General features: G+C 43.4%; 1 protein-coding gene and 1 pseudogene across 3 annotated transcripts in view; one reads left to right on the top strand and one right to left on the bottom strand.

The window, feature by feature from the left end:
• Positions 1 to 18,816, top strand: part of RRAS2 (RAS related 2) — a 145,850-nt gene that overhangs the window by 24,935 nt on the left and 102,099 nt on the right. The window lies entirely within an intron of this gene.
• Positions 5,908 to 6,852, bottom strand: LOC147357702 (ferritin heavy chain pseudogene; annotated as a pseudogene). Its single transcript, XR_015142041.1, has one exon. The product of XR_015142041.1 is annotated as a ferritin heavy chain pseudogene (transcript).

Here is an 18,816-nt window from a genome sequence, read left to right on the forward strand (position 1 = left end):
ACATCCGCTGGATCATGGAAAAAACAAGAGAGTTCCAGAAAAACATCTATTTCTGCTTTATTGACTATGCCAAAGCCTTTGACTGTGTGGATCACAATAAACTGTGGAAAATTCTGAAAGAGATGGGAATACAAGACCACCTGACCTGCCTCTTGAGAAATCTGTATGCAGGTCAGGAAGCAACGGTAAGAACTGGACATGGAACAACAGACTGGTTCCAAATAGGAAAAGGAGTACGTCAAGGCTGTATACTGTCACCCTGCTTATTTAACTTCTATGCAGAGTACATCATGAGAAACGCTGGACTGGAAGAAACACAAGCTGGAATCAAGATTGCCGGGAGAAATATCAATAACCTCAGATATGCAGATGACACCACCCTTATGGCAGAAAGTGAAGAGGAACTAAAAAGCCTCTTGATGAAAGTGAAAGAGGAGAGTAAAAAAGTTGGCTTAATGCTCAACATTCAGAAAACAAAGATCATGGCATCTGGTCCCATCACTTCATGGGAAATTGATGGGGAAACAGTATCAGACTTTATTTTTTTGGGCTCCAAAATCACTGCAGATGGTGACTGCAGCCATGAAATTAAAAGACGCTTACTCCTTGGAAGGAAAGTTATGACCAACCTAGATAGCATATTCAAAAGCAGAGACATTACTTTGCCAACAAAGGTCCGTCTAGTCAAGGCTATGGTTTTTCCTGTGGTCATGTATGGATGTGAGAGTTGGACTATGAAGAAGGCTGAACGCCGAAGAATTGATGCTTTTGAACTGTGGTGTTGGAGAAGACTCTTGAGAGTCCCTTGGACTGCAAGGAGATCCAACCAGTCCATTCTGAAGGAGATCAGCTCTGGGATTTCTTTCAAAGGAATAATGCTGAAGCTGAAACTCCAGTACTCTGGCCACCCCATGCGAAGAGTTGACTCATTGGAAAAGACTCTGATGCTGGGAGGGATTGGGGGCAAGAGGAGAAGGGGATGACAGAGGATGAGATGGCTGGATGGCATCAATGACTCGATGGACGTGAGTCTGAGTGAACTCTGGGAGTTGGTGATGGACAGGGAGGCCTGGTGTGCTGTGATTCATGGGGTCACAAAGAGTCGGACACGACTGAGCGACTGAACTGAAACTGAATTGAAAGGTCTTTTGAACTATTAATTATATTATAGTGCAATTTCATAATAATTTAGTGAGGATGTTAAAGTCATTTCCATTTTACAAAGGAAGAGTCTTCAGCTCAGAAAGATGCTCCAAAGTCACATGGCTGGTGGTAACAATGAGTATCATTCAAAGCCTATGCTCTGTCTACTCCCTACCCTGTGTTAAGGTCAGGCAGGCTACCTTTCCCTATCCATTGTAGCTTCTGGTACCATACTAGGTTAACTTCGAAGCCCCCATCTCGCAACTGAGAGGCTTACTCATCTAATTGCCTTCTCAATTTCGCAGGCAAACTTAGTCTTCCCAGATCAAAGTGACCAAAACAACCCCTATCACAACAAGAACACCCAACATAGCTAAAATTGAACTAAAGGTCTTCTTCCCCCAAATCTGTCCCTCTTCTCATACCCCAATCCCCATTGTTGTTCAGTCGGTAAGTCATGTCCAACTCTTTGCGACCCCATGGACTGCAGCACACCAGGCTTCCCTGTCCTTCCCCATCTCCCAGAGTTAACTAAAACTCATGTCCATTGAGTCAGTGATGCCATCCAACCATCCCATCCTCTGTTGTCCCCTTCTCCTCCTACCTTCAATCTTTCCCAGCATCAGGGTCTTTTCCAATGAGTTGGCTCTTTGCATCAGGTGGGCAAAGTATTGGAGCTTCAGCTTCAGCATCAGTCCTTCCAATGAATACTCAGGACTGATTTTCTTTAGGATTGACTGGTTTGATCTCCTTGCTGTCCAAGGGACTCTCGAGAATCTTCTCCAGCACCACAGTTCAAATCCCAGTAGATGGCATTATCATTTACCCTATTACTCATTTCAGTAACTTGGGGTACATGTTTAACATTGCCTCTTCCTTCCCTTTTTCATATCAAAACCACCATTGACTGCTGATGCTTCTATCACATTGGTCTAGTGTCCCCACTACCCCAACCCATGCCATTACCATCCCTTGACTGGACTACTGCATGAACCTCTCAACAGGTGGCCATGCCTCTCTTGTTGTGTCTTTCCAATCCAGTCTTTACTGCAGCAGACTTTCATGATCACTCTTTTGCTTAAATGATTTCCTATAACTCTTTGGAGAATGTCCAAAATCTATTTCATGGCTATTTTGTCATATTATAATCTGTTTTCTACTCTGGTAGCATTCTCTATTTTTCATTCACAGCATCTATCACATTTATGATTAATCATTCGATTAATTATTTGTATGATTATCTGTTAGATGTGTCTCTACATTAGAGTCCAGATCCTTCACTCTAGTCTTCACTCTGCTACCCACTGTTTGTGCATGCTTGAGCAAGAAGCAAGACTACCTCTTTTGTGCCAGTCTGTCTTAGTCTATGACCTCTGGTAAACTCTGGGAAGCTCCTCTGGGAAGAATTCGACTTGAAACCAAGTCTGTCTGACCTCAGAACCTAAATTTCCTAATTTTTGCAACATGACAAGAATTAAAATATATATATATATATATATATCATCGTGCAGATGAGGAAACTAAAGCCCTGAGTGGCAAAGTGATTTCACACAGAGCCAAAGCAAGAACTCTAGCCTGCTGGTGCCTAACCTGGGGATTCTTCCTTCATTCCATGGCCTCCCGAGCAGCAACACCTAGCAGAGGCTAAGGGGAGCTGGAAAGACATTTCCATGTCTACATTGAGTGCTGGCAGCAGGACTGCCAGGCTTAGTGGGGTTTCTGCACCTCTCTTCCCAGCCTGCATCTATATCAGAGCTGAGCCCTGGTTGAGCTCTGCAAGTTGTTCTCACTAGTCTGAGGCCGCACTTCTCACAAGGGCCCTAGTGGGGCATCTGGGTAAGGCAACTTGTCCTCTTCTGGCCCCATGAGACCCACCTGGGCTTCATATATCACTTTGCAGTCCCTGATGATATGTTCCTGAGACCCACATGGGGCTCTGCTAGCTCGTATAGCACCGGGGCCATATTACAAGCAGGCATCCTCTCAGATGGATGGACAAAAGGGGAAAGGGAGCCACTGTAAGAGCCCAGACTAAACAGAGCGCAGAGCACAGAGTGCCTTGCTCCACTGACTCAGCCTCAGCTGGGGGTCCTGGGCTGCCTCCTCTACTGGGCGCTTTCCTCTGGGACACACACTTCCGAGCCCTAGAAACCCTCCCCCTCCTCTGGCTGTTTCTCTTCACCCTGTACAATTCATTCCAAGCTCGCTCACCACCTGCTTGTCAAGAGGTTGAGAAAACTCTGCCTCCACTCCTAGAGTCTGGCACCAATCTCCTGATTCATGGATTGACCCCTCCTGGAGCTCACAGTCTAGGGAAGGAGGCCAGGAGAGAGTACCAGGTGGTTTGGGGAGTCACCCAAATTGCATCAACTCACCTTCTTTCAGAATCAGAAATGAGCACATTATTGGGGCCTTATGGGCACAGCCCTGACTGAGGGGGCAAGCAGGATGGTGTGGGGAGGGACTCAGAGGCAGTGGGTAAAGGGGAGCTAAGGGCGCTGGACTGGAGGGCAGCCTGTCCCTCCCCTCACGTGGGACCCTGGGCAAGTCTGGTCCTTTTGCTAGGCCTCAGTCTCTTCATTATGATCTGCAGCATTGTCTCCAGTGAAAGCTAGGATTTCGAGCAGTGTGGGCATACCATGATGACCTTTGTACAGCATATTAGGGAAAATATATGGCAAGCACTTAAAGGAGTGCTATATTTTTCCTTAGGAAATAATTTTTATTAGACTTGTTTAAAGCATTCATTAGCTGAAAGTACAGGTGGCATAAAGATACAACAAAACACGTGAGGAGGGTATATCAATGACTGCTATTTGAGCAATGTGGATTTAGAGAACATTCTATTTCCCCTAAGTGGTTCCTTTTACATCTTCTCCACTGAAACTCAGAGCTAAATTCAAAACTCAGGCTCAGAAATTATATTGATCTTTATATTAGCCAGTATGTGTTCTCCTCTGCTTTGGATCTAATGATCATTTCTCTGTGGGGCCTTCCGTCGCAAGCTGTGGAAATTGGAAGGCAGTGAAGTATCATAATGTACAAATAACACTCAAAATTAGAGAACTGAAAAGCATTCACCTGATGAACAGGGACTGACATTAACTGGTTTGTGTTTAGTCGATCAGTTGTGTCCGACTATTTGCGACCCCATGGACTAGCCCACCAGGCTCCTCTGTCCATGGGATTTCCGAGGCAAGAATACTGAAGAGGCTTGCCATTCAGGCAGGCAAATTCTTTACCACTGAGCCATCAAGGAAGCCCAGACATTAGCTTCAGTTCAGTGCAGTTCAGTCGCTCAGTTGTGTCCAACTCTTTGCGACCCCATGAATTGCAGCACGCCAGGCCCCCCTGTCCATCACCAACTCCCAGAGTTCACTCAGACTCACATCTGTCGAGTCAGTGGTGCCATCCAGCCGTCTCATCCTCTGTCATCCCCTTCTCCTCCTGCCCCCAATCCCTCCCAGCATCAGAGTCTTTTCCAATGAGTCAGCTCTTCGCATGAATATTGGCCAAAATATTGGAGTTTCAGCTTCAGCATCATTCCTTCCAAAGAAATCCCAGAGCTGATCTCTTTCAGAATGGACTGGTTGGATCTCCTTGCAGTCCAAGGGACTCTCAAGAGTCTTCTCCAACACCACAGTTCAAAAGCATCAATTCTTCGGTGCTCAGCCTTCTTCACAGTCCAACTCTCACATCCATACATGACCACAGGAAAAACCATAGCCTTGACTAGATGGACCTTTGTTGGCAAAGTAATGTCTCTGCTTTTGAATATGCTATCTAGGTTGGTCATAACTTTCCTTCCAAGGAGTAAGCGTCTTTTAATTTCATGGCTGCAGTCACCATCTGCAGTGATTTTGGAGCCCAAAAAAATAAAGTCTGACACTGTTTCCACTGTTTCCCCATCGATTTCCCATGAAGTGATGGGACCAGATGCCATGATCTTTGTTTTCTGAATGTTGAGCTTTAAGCCAACTTTTTTACTCTCCTCTTTCACTTTCATCAAGAGGCTTTTTAGTTCCTCTTCATTTTCTGCCATAAGGGTGGTGTCATCTGCATATCTGAGGTTATTGATATTTTTCCCGGCAATCTTGATTCCAGCTTGTGTTTCTTCCAGTCCAGCGTTTCTCATGATGTACTCTGCATAGAAGTTAAATAAGCAGGGTGACAGTATACAGCCTTGACGAACTCCTTTTCCTATTTGGAACCAGTCTGTTGTTCCATGTCCAGTTCTAACTGTTGCTTCCTGACCTGCATACAGATTTCTCAAGAGGCAGGTCAGGTGGTCTTGTATTCCCATCTCTTTCAGAATTTTCCACAGTTTATTGTGATCCACACAGTCAAAGGCTTTGGCATAGTCAATAAAGCAGAAATAGATGTTTTTCTGGAACTCTCTTGCTTTTTCCATGATCCAGCGGATGTTGGCAATTTGATCTCTGGTTCCTCTGCCTTTTCTAAAACCAGCTTGAACATCAGGAAGTTCACGGTTCACATATTGCTGAAGCCTGGCTTGGAGAATTTTGAGTATTACTTTACTAGCATGTGAGATGAGTGCAATTGTGCGGTAGTTTGAGCATTCTTTGGCATTACCTTTCTTTGGGATTGGAGTGAAAACTGACGTTTTCCAGTCCTGTGGCCACTGCTGAGTTTTCCAAATTTGCTGGCATATTGAGTGCAGCACTTTCACAGCATCATCTTTCAGGATTTGAAATAGCTCCACTGGAATTCCATCACCTCCACTAGCTTTGTTCGTAGTGATGCTTTCTTTTTTTTGGGGGGGGTACCCAATTACTTTATTTGAAGGAATGGTACTAAAGAAAGAACTTAAGTAGATGTTTTGTTACAACTTATAGAAAAGATGAAGGTAACCCAAATATGCATGCACTGCCTTGGTGACCAGGGAAGTCACCCCTGTGGCTGTGGGAAACCAGCCTGAGGCTTAGCTCTCACTGTGTCCTAGGATGTGCTTGTCAAAGAGGTACTCTGCCATGCCAGATCCAGGGGCCCCCTTCTTGCTCACGTTGGTTATGTGGTCACCCAATTCTTTGATGGCTTCCACCTGCTCATTCAGGTAATGAGTCTCAATGAAATCACACAGATGGGGATCATTTTTTTCAGTGGCCAGTTTATACAGTTTCAGTAGTGACTGATTCACCCTTCTCTCCAAGCACAGCGCACATTCCATTGCAGTCAGCCCATTCTCCCAGTCATCACGGTCTGGTTTCTTGATATCCTGAAGGAAGATTCGGCCCCCTCGCTGGTTCTGCAGCTTCATCAGTCTCTCAGTATGTTCCCTCTCCTCATGAGATTGGTGAAGAAAGTATTTGGCAAAGTTCTTCAAAGCTACATCATCACGGTCAAAATAGTACGACATGGACAGGTAGACATAGGAGGCGTAGAGCTCCTGGTTGATCTGGCGGTTGATGGCAGCCTCCGAGTCCTGGTGGTAGTTCTGGCGCACCTGCGAGAGGGATGCGGTCGTCATGGTGGGCGGCTGAAAACGGGCGGTGGTGGTGGCGGTGGCGGCGACGGCCGAGCGGCGCTGGAGCAGTGGCGGGGACCTTGGGCCGGTCGCAGGGCGCTGTCAAGTGGTGACGAGGGCTGGCTCTGAGTGGCCGGCCGGGGTAGGGGAGGTGGGGGAGACGAGCAGCCGGGTTCCATTCAAGCACTGTTGAAGTAGGAAACCGCAGCGACTCTCCGCTAAGACTGTCCGTAGTGATGCTTTCTAAGGCTCAGTTGACTTCACATTCCAGGATGTCTGGCTCTAGGTCAGTGATCACACCATCGTGATTATCTGGGTCGTGAAGATCTTTTTTGTACAGTTCTTCTGTGTATTCTTGCCACCTCTTCTTAATAGCTTAGCCTTCCATAATTTACAAAGGAATTTTCACATATCCTTTCTTACACCATTTTTTGTCTTCATTAATAAGATGCAGAGTTACCTGCTGGGGTAAATATTATCAGTATCCCCATGTCACAGATGGGAAACTGAGGCATGGACCTGCTCATGGTCACATAAGTTGAGAGTCAGATCTGACTCCTGTTTCCATATTTCTTCAGTGTGTGGATGAAAAATTGCCATTTACCATCTGTCCCCACAAGGATTAGTTCACTAGCCACTGTGTCGCTCGCTGACCTTCAGCACACCCTGAAAGGAGTTCAGGGCTCAGATTAGGAATGAAGCACTCTGTGCTCTGGGAAAACCTTACAGAACAGGCCTTCAGATATTTTGGAAAGATTTTATGAGGCCAATTCTTGCATCTTATTATTTCTAGAAAAGCACTAAAATCATTAATGGAGACATCTGCTCCTAGTGACTAGCAGCAACTCTCTTGTGACTAGCAGCAACTCTGCCCAAAAGTGTGGTTGACTACACATACCTGCCTTCACCAAGATCACATATATACTGACCTCCACCCCTATCTCTTCCCAGCAGTTCCTCAGAGCTGAGAGACTGTCTCCCAGACTATAGTCCTCATTTTTCCCCAAGTAAAATTTAGCTCACAGCTCTCGTGTTGTGCTTTTCTTTCTGTTGACAAGTGTCACCATAATTGCTTTGTTTTTGTGTTTGTAAAATTAGATGGCCAGCCCCCTGGGTGGGGATGGAGGGGAGGACTGTAAGGAGGGAAGCAGGCCCTGGGCTCTGAGCTTGCAGCACGTGATCCCCACCTGCCATGTTCACCCCTGCCTTACTGGGGCAGGGCCGGGGGCACCTGGCTGGAGCCCTGCTGGATTTACAGATCGTCTATGAGCTCTGAGTGCTCAAGGCCGCCTTCATTAGGTTGGGGCACCAGCAGAGCCGCTTCCCCTGGTTGGCTGGGCATTTCACATTTAAAGCTTCACACATCTGTGAGCACGGCCTGTCAGCAGCCCGGGTCAGCAGCCTGGAGCTCTTCCAGAGCCACGCATCCAAGTGTGTCCCCACCAGCCTGTGGATGCACTTCCTCTGACCTGCCCAACCCCTCTCCCCGTCCTCTGGTCCTCTCTCTTTACCATTACCTGAATACTTGGCTCTGGGAGCAGTTCCCTGGGTTTCTCCAAGCTCAGGGGCCATAAGAGATGTTGGGAACGGTGGCAATGGTTTCCTAGGCACACAGGCAGTTAGCAGGTTTTTATTTTAAAAAAAAAAAAAAAAGGAGGAGAAATAAAACCCTCCTCCTTGTACCTTCTTAATATTTAAGGGAGGAAAACATGGAAAAAGCATGAAGGAAACATACAGAAACTTTTTCTAATCATCCCTGCCTCCCAACCTAGGACTGACCACTGTTAACATGTTAGCACCTGTCTTTCCTTGTTAATATTTTTTAATGTCTATAATAGCATACATTGTTTTTCCTATAGAAAAAAGAGTGCCAAAATAGTCACTATCTTGTAGGGTTTTGGGGGTTTTGTTTTGTCTTCTTTTTAAAACTTGGCAGTAAATCATTAACATTTTCTGTGCCAACCAATATTCTTTTACAATATGATTTTGAATTGTACAGCATCCTGTTATGGATATATCATAATTTACTTAATCAATACTCTTGTTTGGCATTTCAGAGTCTTCCATTTTTTTCCTCCAATGCTGTGATGAGTATTCAAGACTTATATGTTGATGCATTATCTCTAATTATATTCTTATATTCTTGGAAGCAGTATTGCAGGGTCAGACAAAACACACACATATAAAGTTTTACTCCAGAAGTTCTACAGAGCTTTTAAAACTCAATTTTATTTACTGTAAAAGCAACATTAGAACAGTAATAATGAATTCCTTAAAAGAAATATCATCCACAAATTCCCTTCTCTTACATATCAGTTGGTTTTATTTGCTCATGTTCCTGTCCATATGCAAAGAGGAGTTTTACATGATTGTGTTTATACCTATGTTAGGCTATTACGATTCCCAGGAATCATTCTCACATAGGAAGAACCCCCAGAGAATCTGGCTTTGAATGTAGAAATTCCACAGGATTGGGGGAAATAGAAACTCCACTCTTGGAGGGTGCAGACAAGCTCTTGTGCACCCCAGGACCCAGGGATAATAAAACTATTGGTCCACATTACTCCTGTTTCAGCAGAGTTTTACAGCAAGGCCAGTCAGAGGATGCTGGCCCCTCCCCTGCTCCAGCCAATAGACAGTGTGGAGAGAAAGGGTCATAGAGCCACATGGCACAGAGCATCGTTGTTAGGCTACTCAGCTCAGCAGGTGCTGATTCAGTTCCTTAAAAAATGATAATGGTAATGGAAAAATCTGAAAAAGAAAAAAACATAATATATATGTATATATAAGCAACCAAACAACAATACACATACATACAACATATACACATATAATTTTGCTTATACCTGAAACATTATAAAACAACTATACTCAATTAAAAATAGAAAAGGGATTTGAACTCCTGGGAGACTAAAAATAAAGTGAGTAGCTATTGCAGGTAGCTGGGTTCTTATGTATAGTATAATAACATAGATAAATTATATATTCTAATTTCTGAATTATTATATCATAAGCATATAAAGACATCATGGGCTTCCCTCATGGCTCAGATGATGAAGAATCTGCCTGCAATGCAGGAGACCTGGGTTCAATACCTGGGTTGGGAAGATACCCTGGAGAAGGGAATGGCAACCCACTCCAGTTTTCTTGCCTGGAGATTCCATGGACAGAGGAGTCTGACGGGCTACAGTTCAGGGGGTCGCAAAGAGTCAGACTAGACTGAGCAACTAACACTTTCTCATCACTTCACTTCATTTCATATAAAGACTTCATACTTATCCAACTTAATATGGACATACCAGTTCATCCAGTGGAGAGACTGCAATTTGTTTAAGCCATCTTCTATAGTTAAACATTTAAATTTAGTGGTTTTAAAAACAAAACAAAACCAATTGGAATATTCTGTAATGAACAGCTTATCAGTATATATATTTACTTTTTTTGGATTTTTTTCCTTGCGTGTATCAATTAGTAATGTTTTTAGCAGCAAGGAAAAGATAGCTTCTCCAAATGGCCTTTAAATTAAGGGGTTATATTTCTCATATAATAAGTTATTTGGGGGCAAGTGACTGCTGGCTTTGGATCCCTTGGCCTTTTTTCTCAGGTTCATGCTCTCAGAATGGCTGCTGAGGCTCTAATCATAGCATCAGCATCCAAGGCAGAAAGGAGGAAGAGAGAATATTGGTTCAGGTCTGCATTTTGTTTTTCTCATCCCAGAATTGCCCCTAGTAGATGCAGACTTATGTCTCTCTGGCTAGAATTGTATTACAAGGTCACTCATAAGTGCAAACGAGGCTACAAAACATCTTTGCAACCACTTTATTTGGAGGCAGCAAGGAAGAAAAGAGACAGTAATGTGCATTAAGCCAGCCTTCCCAGTCCTGTCACAAGGGCTTCTCAAATGTGTGGAAGGTTCAGAAACCTTCCGCAAATAACATCTTGCCTGGAAACCTATTTGGAAAGCAGGTTAAAGTGGAGTCGCTTTAGTTGAAGTGAGGATGAGGGCTTACAGCCTTATGTGGTCAGCACCCCATCACCCAGTGGAAGGCATTTCCTGCTTTCCAACTGTCAAGCACCCATATCATCTTGCAGTTCATATCTGAGTTGTATGTTTGGGGGACTCCCCCATATGTGTGGAGACTTGGGAGAGAGTTCCTATCTCCTGCTGAGAAGCCAAAGACCCATATTCCTTCACCCCCACCTCCTGCTTTCTTGCAAAACCCAAGGCATGTGATTTAGGTTCAGGCAATCCGGCATCCTTTCCTATGTCTTTGAATCAGGAGTATGTGACAGTATGGGGGTGATTGAGGTCATTTTCCTCCCAGCAGCAGGGCCACATGCACCGGACTCTGCTTGTTCTGAGATGTGTGGTGTGGTTCCAGCTGCCTAGCCTGCTGGAATTCTCGTTTCCTGACTGTTTTTGGAACCTGGTTGTATAGCTTCCCATTGATTCTGTGAACCTCTGAGTTATTTCAGTGCATTGACTTTTGGCTTAAGATAACCAGGGTTAATTTCTCTTGCTTATAGATCCAAACCCGGATAAAAGCATCCTTTCCTGGTAATCCCACGGACAATTTTGTAGAATTTCTAGGGTTGCAAGGAGCAGAGTTTAAAATCTGCTGTTTTAGGATTAATCCTTTGAACTGGAATTAAGGGACCAAGGTACAATTTAAAGTTTCTTGATAATTATTGCCAAAGAAGGTTCCAAAAGAATTGTGTAAATTTACTTAACCACAAACGCTGCGTATTCTCATTGTTTTATTTTTTTCCTGGTATAATGGCAGGGAAATGACTCCTGTTAATGTTTTAATTTGCACATACTTGAAAATATGAAGCTAAACACATTTCCTTATGTTGACTTATGGTTGTATTTCTATTTATGGAAGAGGTCTATTGATTCAAGCTTTAATTTCTTGATATCAATTTCATATAACTTATATGTTAATTATTTGAATACTTTCTCAAACATTTTCTGTTTTATTTTCCTTTTGTTACTTTTCTTTGTGCAGAAGCTTCACATTTTTACATAGTAAAATCTGTTCATCTTTTCCTTTGCGATTTCTTCTTTTGCTTCAATGCTTGAAAAGTTACTATTCATCCAAAGATCTGATAAATAGTGAGTTCAATTTCCTGCCAGTCTTTCTGTGATTTGGCTTTCATATATTTAACTCTTTTATCTATCAGAGATGTATTTTTGAGTATTGTGTAAAGATATGAATCCAAATGATCACACTGGGTTTTAGATTGATATGCTTTTGTGAATAAGTCAAGTCTCTGGGCTTTTCTTTTGCTTTGTCTTGGGTTTTAATAATACAAAGAATATTGTTCAGGGAGCTGGGGCTTGTTATCGAGAGAAATGTGAGTAAAATAGAGAAAGAACTGTAGACAGTTGAGATAGAAACAGAGAGAGAGGGCACGACTGAAACAGAGACAGAAAAGTTGAAATAGAAATTGAAATAGAGACAAAGAGAAGTGAAGACTCATGGAGAAAAGATGGTCTCTTCAGCAAGTAGTGTTAGCAAAGTTGGACAGCTTCATGTAAACCAATGTAGTTAGAAAATACTCTCACACCAAAACTAAACTCAGAATGGCTTAAAGACTTAAATATAAGACATGACACCATAAAACTCCTAGTAGAGCGCGTAGACCAAACATCATCTGACGTTGTCTGACAACTGTATGAACATCTTCTCTATACCCTCTCTAGCATTTGTTACTTGTATGGACAAATGGAATACTACTCAGCCCTAAAAAAGAATGAAATAATGCCATTTGCAGCAACATGGGTAGACCCAGAAATTATCACACCAAGGGAAGTAAATCAGAAAGAGCAAGACTAAGAGAAAAAAAAAGACTAATGCCAGAGATCACTTATACATGGAGTCTAAAATATGGCACAGATGAACTTATTTATGAAACCGTAACAAACAGACGTAGAAAACAAACTTACAGTTACCAAAGGGGGAAAGGAGCGGGAGAGGTATAAATTAGGGGTTTGGAATTAGCAGATATACACTACTAAATACAAAATAGATAAACAAAAGGACCTAATGTATGGTGCAGGGAACAATACTCAATATCCTATAATAAACCATAGTGGAAAAGAATATGAAAAAAATATGTATACGTATGTATAACTAACTCCCTTTGTTGTACACCAGAAATTAATACAACATTATAAATCAACTATACTTCACTTAAAAAAAGAGAGAGGAAAAAAGAGAAGTGAAAACTCAGAGGGCAAAACATCAAGGAAAAGCAACTGGGATCCAGTGTAGGAGAAGATTTGGATGTCTCTGGCCTGGAGATAGGCTTGGTGACCACTGAGGCTGGGGCACTGACTGGCAGAGGCTCAGACGTTGTCAGGGGGCAGCAGTGGGAGGTCCCCTTCTGCCACAACTACCCCATCCAGCTTTAGTCTGTTTATTGGGAACCCCAATTTCCCCACCGTTCTCCAGTTGGCTCCAGGTCTAGGGAATCTCAGAGGCCTAGGGGAAAAGATCTTTCCTTTCTCCTATTCATAGTCTTCCTTCTCTCTGATCTGGCTTCAGGCAAGCATTCAAAGAAGGATAAGATCCTGAAGACCAGTCATCTAAAATGGGGGCTGTATAGTCTGAATATCTCTGCCTAGTTCTGAAGCCCCATTATTATCTTCATCAGAGAGGTTGAGTAACGGTACCCATCAATAAAAAGCAAATGTGGGATTTGAACCCTGGTCTTATCTAATTCCGAGTCTTGTGCTTCTTCCCCATGCATCAAGATATTGTCTTCTCCAGAAACCCCTTTGTCTCTGCCTATCTATATGTCATCTTCCCCTCACACCAGCCTACAGGGCTATTTCCCACCTCTGATTTCCTATAGCTCAGGCTCACTAGGCACTGAGGCCTTGCTTTTAGGCCTCTCTTTAGTCTTCCCTAAATATTGTGGTATTTTTGTCTTGTCTCTTTAACTGAGTTGTAACCTGGGACTGTATTTTATCCCTTTGGACTTTCTTACGTTACTTCACACTATGCTGCCCAACTATTGGTTCATTCATTCACTTAACAAATGTTTTCTCAGAAACCTCTATGTGCTAGGCACTGTGTGAGAGACTGCAAAGGCAAAACTAAATGTTTGTCAAAAAATATTCTCCAAGTCAGTTGTAATAGATTCCTGCCCTGTAGCACAGCCCCAGCTGCCGGGATGCTGCAGTCACAGAAAGGTATGAACCAACAGCTTCCTTCCTGGTCCCTGTGCTCTAGCTTTGGCCTGAAAATCTGTGTAGAATTGGCTTTGCTGCTGCTCACTAGGGTACCTTCAGGCCTGGACCTTGGGGGTATTGTGACTCCCAAATATGGTCCCTTTTTACTAAGCTCTTATCAAGGTTTGTATCTTCAATAGGTACCTTTTTAAGCTCTGCTGCTGCTGCTAAGTCGCTTCAGTCGTGTCCGACTCTGTGCGACCCCATAGACAGCAGCTGTTAATATACATTTTTTTGACATATTGCAATTTGCAGTTTTGTAGTTTGTAGTTACAATATTTAATTCTAATAATAAATGTGCATGTGAGATGAGTACCTGAGATAACTTTTTCCATATTCATTTTAAAGAAGTTTTTCACTAATTAATTTGCTTTTCTGGATGGATAATATACATTCACGTGGTTTATAATTCAAAAAGTGCCAAAGAGTATATACAAGAATAAGTTTCTTTATATCCTTGTAGAAATAAAAAATCGGTGATTATGGGACTTCCCTTGTGGTCCAGTGGCTAAGACTCTGTGCTCCCAATGTAGGGGGCCTGGGATCCATCCCTGGTTGGGGATGGTCAGGGAACTAGATCCCACATACGTTGTGCTAAGTTGCTTCAGTCGTGTCTGACTCTTTGTGACTGTATGCACTGTAGCCCACCAAGTTCATCTGTCCTTGAGATTCTTTAAGCAAGATTACTGGAGTGGGGTGCCATGCCCTCCTCAAGAGGATATTCAGGACCAAGGGATTGAACCCATATCTCTTAGGTCTCCTGGATTGGCAGGTGGATTCTTTACCACTAGTGTCGCCTGGGAAGCCTCACATCAGATCAGATCAGATCAGTTGCTCAGTTGTGTCCGACTCTTTGCGACGCCATGAATCGTAGCACGCCAGGCCTCCCTGTCCATCACCAACTCCCGGAGTCCACCCAGACTCACGTCCATCGAGTGGGTGATGCCATCCAGCCATCTCATCCTCTGTCGTCCCCTTCTCCTCCTGCCCCCAATCCCTCCCAGCATCAGAGTCTTTTCCAATGAGTCAGGTCTTCACATGAGGTGGCCAAAGTACTGGAGTTTCAGCTTCAGCATCATTCCTTCCAAAGAAATCCCAGGGCTGATCTCCTTCAGAATGGACTGGTTGGATCTCCTTGCAGTCCAAGGGACTCTCAAGAGTCTTCTCCAACACCACAGTTCAAAAGCATCAATTCTTCGGTGCTCAGCCTTCTTCACAGTCCAACTCTCACATCCATACATGACCACAGGAAAAACCATAGCCTTGACTAGCCCATGTGCTGTAGCTAAGAACTTCTCAGGTGGTGGTTTAGTTGCTAAGTCATGTCCAACTCTTGCAAATGCTTGGACTGTAGCCTGTTAGGCAGCTCTGTCCTTGGGATTTTCCAAGCAAGAATACTGGAGTGGGTAGCCATTTCCTTCTTCGGGGGATCTTCCTGACCCAGGGATCAAACCCCGGTCTTCTGCACTACAGGCAGATTCTTTATTGACTGAGCTACCAGGGAAGCCCTGGTAAAGAATGTGCCTGCCAATGCTGGAGATGCAAGAGTGTGGATTCAATCTCTGGGGTGGGAAGATCCCTTGGCATGGGAAATAACAACCTATTCCAGTATTCTTGCCTGGAGGATCCCATAGACAGAGGAGCCTGGCAGGCTACAGTCCACGAGGCCACAAAGAGTCTGACACAACTGAGCCACTGAGCACATCTCCTTGTTTGAATGTACCTTGACTTATTTGATCAGTCTTGAATTAATGCACATTTAAATTGTGTCAATCTCTTGCTATCTGCTATCACAAATGGTGTTTCAGTAAATAACCTCATATATATTATTTTGTACATGAATATACCTGTTAAATAAGTTATTAGAATCAGAATTGATCAGTCAAAGGACATATAAATTTATGTGTGTGTTAGTCACTCAGTCATGCCTGACTCTTTGTGACCCCATGGACCGCAGCCCTCCAAGCTCCTCTGTCCATGGGATTCTCCAGGCAAGAATACTGGAGTAGGTTGCCATGCCCTTCACCAGGCATGTAAATTTATAGTTTTGCTAGATATTGCCCACTCCCAAAGAATGTTTATATGTTGGTTGGTGTTCCCCTAGAAAAGCATATTTCTGCTACAATGATTCTAGTGCAAGTAGTATATTTGGAAGGTTCAGGAAACACCAGAAAGCTGTGGGTGGGGGAGGGTGACACAGGGAAAGGAAGGCAACCATCAAAGGGCTGTATTATGAAGCCAACTACTACAGTGGGTGACTGAAACTTAATCCCACTTGGAAGTGATGAGAAATGGTGCAAAATGCTTGCTTCTGGATTTCCCTACACAAAGATGAGGAAGCTGACTGTCCCAAGAGTCATTGGCTGAAGGCTGCTCTGGGCGCATGGGAGTATAAGATAGGAATAGGGAAGTAGGTATTTCCTTGGTTTGGTTTTCTGGTAGCCAGAACAGACTTCCACAGTTCAGAAAACTCCATCAGGCAGAGATGAAATTCTTGATGTACTGGGTCCTGAGTACATTGAAATTCCAGGATATGGACTGGGTTCAACTAGCAATGAAGGAAAATTAGTTTCCCCTGTCTTTTGCTTCACAGTGTTATCAAATACTTGCCAATTGTATAGGTGAAAAATAATACTAATAAAACCAAAATTAGTGATTGCGTAGTTTTAATTTTCAGGTCCCTTATAATCCACATTGATTTTTAAAATAATTTAAAACTTACCATCTGTCTAACACGTCTCTAAATATAAAGGACTCTAACATGTTCCCGTAAGTCATCACACTCTCATCCTACCCTATAAATAGGTGCTACAGTTATTCTTGTTTTAAAACAATAAAGAGATGAGGAAAGAGGTTTAGTGGCCTGCCCTAAACTACTCAGTTTGTCAGTGGTGGGGATGGGATTTGATGTTAGATTTTCTAGCTGGAAAAACTTTCCTAAATGGGATAAAACAAACCAGCTACTCAACCTCTCAGTTTCTTGATCTGTGGGCTTCCCTGGTGGCTCAGACAGTTAAGAATCTGCCCATGATGCAGAAGACCCGGGTTCAATTCCTGGGTTGTGAAAATCCCCTGGGGAAGGAAATGGCAACCTACTCCAGCATTCTTGCCTGGAAAACTCCATGGACAGAGGGACCTGGCAGGCTACAGTCCATGGGGTCACAAAAAGTCGGACACAACTGAGCAACTAAAACTCACTTCTTGATCTGTAAATCAAAAAGTTGTGAACATCTATTGTTTGAGTCTTTTCAGCATCCATTCTCCATTCTTTGGATAGCATCAATACTATCACCTGGGAATGTGTCAGGATTGCCAGTTCTTGGGTTTTATCTCAGATTTATTAAATCAGAATCTCTTGGGTTGGAGACCAGCAATCTGTTGTTGTTTTTTTTTTTTTAAAAAAAAAACAAGCCCTCCAGGTGATTCTGATTCATGCTGAAGTTTGAAAAACACTGGCTGAGGGGAAGGGAAATAAGTGGAATCTATCTTGCCAACACCAGGGCAAACCCTGCTTAAGACTTGAGTCATATGGGACAAACACAAGCTGAGAGATACGAAGAGGGAAAGAATTCTGATGACAGAATTCTCTGAATGTAGTCATCCTTAAAGTTAGATCAACAGCTGGATCATTTCATTACATGAACCAAAAAATTCTTTTAATTTCAGTTTGAGTTGGATTTCTGTCACTGACAACCAAGCAAGTCCTGACTGTCAGGGAATCATTTATTCCTCCTTGTATTTCCAAGTGGAGAGAATCTCCTTGAGCACTGGTTCTCAAAGTGTGGTCCCCAGATAAGCAACATCAGTATCACCAGGGAACTTGATTAAAAATAAGATATCAGACCCTACAGGAGACCCAGTGAATCAGGGTTCTGGGGGTGGAGCCCAGCAATCTGTGTTTTAATAAGCCCTGCAGGTGATTCTGATGCCCACTGAAATTTGAAAATCACCAGATTAAGGCTCCTAGCCTCTCTCCTCATCCCTTATTCATCCTTCTCCACGAAGAAGGTATGACTTCTACTTAACTATCTACTTGAATTTGGAAGAATGATCTAGGCATGCTCAGTTTAATTCCTCCCTTTGTTTCCTTTGCGAGCCAGCCTAACTAAAGGAGGGCAGTTAATCTATCTTCCCTGTACGTGCTATGAGTTTTATGGAGGGAGAGCTCCATTAGATGAGGCCTGTAGTTTTTCGAGCCCTGCCTGTAACTAACTGGTACATTTATTCTGGGAGCAGTGTAAGCAAGCCTATTTGATGTCTAAGCCATATCCTCCAGTCTATGTCTTATCAGTAATAAAGCTGACCTTTGGATCTCCCTCTGTTGGTTCTCTGTGTCCTACTTCTCAATTGGTTCAAAACTTGGGTGGGGAAGTGGGCTGTTATTTATTGGGTCCCTTAATGCCCAAACACTGAGTAATATAGGAGGCAGAGTAGATCTGTCAAGCCCCTTTCCTCTCTAGCATTTAGGACACCATGTCTTACACTGTTACTCCAGGGCTCCTGAGTTTTCCAAAAAGAAAACCTTGTTTGTTCTGACCAGCCCACTGGTGTTGTAGTTGCAGGAGACAGAAGTATCCCATGCCTATTGGGGAACAGGAAAGACGATTGCAATCACAAAGCATTTCCTTTCAGGTCTCTCCTGAAACTGTAATTCTGTAGGGGCAGGAACAGAGCCTAGAAACCACTGCATTAAAAAACAAAACAAAACACAACTTTGTAGGAGCTGTCTGTTGTTGTTCAGTCATTGAGTTGTGTCCAACTCTTTGAGACCCCTTGGTCTGTAGCCCACCAGACTCCTCTGTCCATGGGATTTCCCAGGCAAGAATACCGGAATAAGGGTTACCATTTCCTTTTCCAAGGAATCTTCCAAGCCCAGAGATCAAACCCAGGTCTCCTGCATTGGCAGGCATATTCTATATCACTGAGCCACCAGAGATGCCCAGGAACT

The sequence above is a fragment of the Bos grunniens genome, chromosome 15 (assembly GCF_055505025.1).
Source record: "Bos grunniens cultivar Pamir isolate PY7600 chromosome 15, Bosgru_T2T1.0, whole genome shotgun sequence".
Taxonomy (NCBI): domain Eukaryota; kingdom Metazoa; phylum Chordata; class Mammalia; order Artiodactyla; family Bovidae; genus Bos; species Bos grunniens.